Here is a 5102-nt window from a genome sequence, read left to right as displayed (position 1 = left end):
TGGTTCTAAAGAAATATGGTGAATGGCTCATGTGTCTATAATTTAGGGCCTTTAACAAGCTCACAATCAAGGATAAATTTTCTATCCTAGTAGTTGATGATCTACATGATGAATTACATGGTGCCAAATTTTTAACCAAAATGGACCTATGCTTAGGCTATCACCAAATACAAATGAAGGAAGTGGACTACCCAGAACAATCTTCCTCTCATGAAGGCCATTATGAATTCTTGGTCATGACATTTGGTCTCTATAAAGCCCCATCCACTTTTCATATCCTCATGAACCACCTTCTGAAACTGTATCTTAGAAAATCCATCCTGGTATTTTTTGATGACATTCTTATCTACAACATAACATGGGAAACTCACCTTCAACATGTTGACCAAGTATTTCAACTACTCCAAGATCATAAACTATTTTTTGAAATGATCCTAGTGTTCCTTTGGCATGGAAGAAGTAGAATATTTGGGACACATTCTGGGTCTTGAAGGAGTAAGGGTTGATCTGAAAATGATTAAGGAAATGTAAGATTGGCCCTAACCAAAAAACTTAAAGAGTTTGAGGGGATTCTTGGGTCTCACAAGCTACTATTACAATTTTTTCCACAATTATGGATGTATTTCTAGGCCCCATACTAATATTCTCAAGAAAAATTCATTTCCTTGGATTGACCCATCTCAACAGGCCTTTTTGTCTCTCAAATAGGCCATGTGCTCCACTCTAGTATTGGCCCTACTAGACTTTACAAAACCTTTTTGATTGAATGTGATGCTTTAGGTACATGAATTGGTGTAGTATTAATGCAGGAAGATAGACCATAGGACTTCACAAGTCAGCAACTCAGTTGAAAGCATCTGGTTTACTCTACATATGAGAAAGAAATGATAGCCATCTTCCATGCAGTAGACACGTGGTGAGCATACTTATTGGGGCATCGTTTCTAAATCCACACTGATCATAATAGCCTAAAATATTTCCTTGAGCAACATCTATCATTGCCACAACAAAATGAATGGCTCTCAAAATTTTTGGGATATGATTATGAGATAAGTTACAAGAAGGGAAGTGACAATGTAGTGGTCGATGCCTTATCACGCCAATTTGTGGATGGGGGAACCCTTTTATCTCTATCTCTACCTATCCCTGATTGAATTGAGGAGGCCTATCATGAATGGTTCTCCCACCCTTGTGTATCCCATCTCATTAATAGGTTAAGACTAGATCATAATTTCTCAGTGGACTACTTGTGAAAGGATGAGGTTCTCCTCTGCAAGGATCAGGTAGTGCTATCCCTGAATTTTTCTCTCAAAACCTGCATCTTGGGAGAGCTACACTCCTCTCCAGTCATAGGACATTCAAGATTTTAGAATACTTACACATGAGCATGATGGTCTTTCTTTTGGACCAGCATGAAGAACGACATTCTTACTTTGTAGCTGAATGTGATGTATTACAACATAACAATGGGGAAATGACAAAGCTACTTGGAATGTTACAACCTTTTACACTATTTTCTTCCATCAAGACATATGTTTCCATGGATTTGATTAAAATTTTCCCAATTAAGGAAACAAATCAGTCATTATGGTGGTTGTTGAAAAACTTTCCAAATATGCTGATTTTTGCATGCTAGCACACCCATTTACACCAACATTGGTGGCTCATGTTTTCATGGACCAAATATTTAAACTGAGTGGCATTCCAAATTCCATTTTGTTTGATCGAGACCCCACTTTCATGAGAAAATTTTGGTAGGAATGTTTTAAGCTATAGGGAACACAACTCCAACTAAGTATCACTTATCATCCCCAAGTCGATGATCAAATAGAAGTAGTAAATAAATATTTGGAGACATATCTGTGATGCTTCACTTTAGACATGCAACATCATTGTGTACAATGTCTTCCCTTACCTGAATGGTCATACAATACTAACTATCATGAATCCACCAAGATGACACAATATGAGGTAGTGTATGGCCAACTCCCACATTCAGTAGCTTCATATATCATGATGTTCCAAAGTACAAGCAGTTGATTAACTCCTACAAAACTGTGCCACCATGATTTCTATCTCAAACATAATCTACATCAAGCTTAGAATAGAGTGAAGGAACATGCCAACCAATGCCATTCTAAGCAATCATTTTAAGTCAGTGACTAGATGTTCTTGTGAATCCAACCTTATAAGAATACCTCTCTCAAAGAAAGGGTTGCCATAAACTAGCACCAAAATTCTTTGGGCCTTATTAGGTACTTGAGTGTATAGGAGCAATCACCAACAAACTATCTTTGTTGACTATCTGATTCTTCCATGTATCTTGTGTCACGAAAGTTGTGGGGACTAGTTGTCGTGTAAAAACAAGTTTGCCAAAATTGGATGAGGAAGGCTCACATTGGCTCTAACTCGAATAGGTCCTTGATACTTGCAAAAGAAATCTCTATGGTCGCACGATCAAGGAAGTCATCATCAACTGGAAAGACACCTCTCCAGAATATACGACATGGGAAGTAGCCACTATTTTTAAAAATATTTGTAGCTGTAGCCTTGAGGGCAAGGCTGATTTTGATGGGAGAGGACATGTTAGGGTCCAACCCTAACCCCTTTATTTATATAATAATCCCAAGGGGCCTAGTCAGAGTTATAGTTAGTTAGTTGAGTCAATAATTCCCATAGCAGTTATCTACATTAATAATAATTGTAAGTGTTTGAACCGCATTAAAGAAAACATACCACAATTAGTTATAAATGGGCCATAGTTAATGAATAAAGCAATTAGCCCATATTATGCAAGGGACTACTAGTAGTTAGGGTTTTGGATGTCATAGCTATAAATATTCATAGATAGCAAGGGAAGAATCATCGAGTCTTATTGTAGTTGAGCTATGCTATATTGGAGGTTTCCCTCTCGAAAATGCAAATCAACATTGTATTTTGCTTCTCAATAATAAAATATCTTTGCTACTTGTCTCATTTAATGTGATATTTCTGTGTTTTGAGCCATATTGCTTCGTATTTCTAGTATTCTGATTTTCACGTAGGTCAAGTTCATAACATAGCTCATGCATTCAAGTAGATAACCAAGAGCATGTCAAACCATTGAATGGAACCATAACAAGAGAACATCACATAATGATAAATGTACCTTGCTTATAACCAAAATGTAACCGGAAAGAAACCATTAAAAACTAGTCATATAATCATACACTACACAAAAAGTTGTGCTTATTGATCTCATTAAATATTAACACATATTACCATATACAAATTCCAACAAATTTAGGGACTTCCACACACCACTCGACCATAGATTGGGGCTAAAACAAATCTTTATTTCAACCCAATCACCCCTTTCCATATTCCAAGCATGAATGTGGGATCACATGGGATAAACCAAAATAGAACCAACCAGAGATTACAGAGGCTAAACCACCTCAGCCACAATGATTTCACCTAACCCAATCCAGAAAGCACCAAAACCAAAAGATCTTGTATGCCTTAGACTTTCTTCACCATATCTAGATGAATTTTCCTATCTCCAACCACATATAAATATTTCTAAGAGAAGCACCATCCCCGCCTTCGGCCCTTGGAAATTTTCTTGAGACCAACTCAACCAAGATCTAAAATCTACCATGAATCCAAATCTTAACCAAAATAGGAAATCCAATACATCATGGCTATCCAGGAAATGGAAAAGGCAAGGTTGGAACCACAGCTAATCTAGGAAAATCCCATGCCAATGATAAGAAAATAACCAATAAACCAAATGCATGTACCATGCATTCAAATCCGCACAACCTAAATCACACAAACACATCATTACCTACAATCCAAAATTATTTTTTTCCCTTGCTAATGTCCAAACTTCCTCTTGTGCTCCTTTGCTTTCCTTGCATGCTTTCTCCCTTGCTTGTTCTCTCTCTTAGAGTTCGATTTCTTCCATATCAAAACTAAAGCTGTCACTAGAGAATTTTTCAAATAAAAAAAGGGCCTCAAAAAAAAAAGGTGCAACAAAATTAAACTTCATAGGAATCAATAGGATTCAATATGATGATGTCAACCATGGGGGTTGATTCAATATTTTTGGAGTAAAAAGGTAAAAAATAAAAATAATAATAAAAAGCTATTTTTTCAACTCTTATTTCCTAATTATCTCCCTACAATTTTACTCAAATTTCAAGTGGGAGCACTCGTTGGATGCATAATTTAATTTGGCATCCAAGGAGTACCCATGTTGTGTATTTTTTATGAACCCTACTACTCGCAAAATTCGAAGTACATGAAAAAATGATATTGCAATCACGCTTTTTCACATATTTGATATTTTCATGTAGTAGGTGATGGGCCAATCAATTAGACATAAACTAAGGCTCATATAACCTTTCTTAGGCACTTGAAAGATATATTAAACCTCTCCTTATACTCTTAATAATGTTTTTAGCTTTAATATGTTCATTAGGAAGGTTTACAGATGATTTCATATTTGTACCTAATATTATTTATTTTTGTAGAATATTGTGAGAATATTGGTTAGATTATAAAGATTTAGATGAGAAGATAATCTAGGGAATTGCTCCCTAATACATGAGGATCAATATTGGATAATAAATGAACAAAATATCATGAAATCATTGACAAATTCTACAACTCTAGTGATTGAGAAAATATAGGAAGGTGTTTTATGTCATTTAATGGATATTCCTAGTGTTGGGAGCAAAATCCACTATTTGAGGGATTTTGGACGGGAATGATTCCTCCTTTCAATTAGAATGCTTCCTCGGCATTTTGTTTGAGTACCAACTCGAATTCGCCTCTAGAGGCATGTTTTTTGTTAGCCTTCTTGTGGGGAAAACTTATATTTTTGCAGCACCACTTTCATTTCTAATGAGGCTATAATTAGATTGATTCAAATAATGAAGCTTGGTGCCATTTTTAGCTTCTAAAGCTTTGTCACCTTCAAAGGAATTTAAGCTTCCTTGGTATTTTCCATCCCAGGAGAAACAAATCCCTTTTGTATAATTTACTTTTCTTCTTTTGACTTCTTATTCCTATGCCTCTCTTTTTCTTGTTTTTCCTATTTCTCTAGTTAGTATTGA

The sequence above is a fragment of the Pinus tabuliformis genome, chromosome X (genome assembly GCF_031772625.1).
Source record: "Pinus tabuliformis cultivar Carrire ecotype Pingquan chromosome X, CPIR1, whole genome shotgun sequence".
Taxonomy (NCBI): Eukaryota; Viridiplantae; Streptophyta; class Pinopsida; order Pinales; family Pinaceae; genus Pinus; species Pinus tabuliformis.
The sequence above is the reverse complement of the archived record's forward strand: the minus strand, read 5'-3'. Positions refer to the sequence as shown.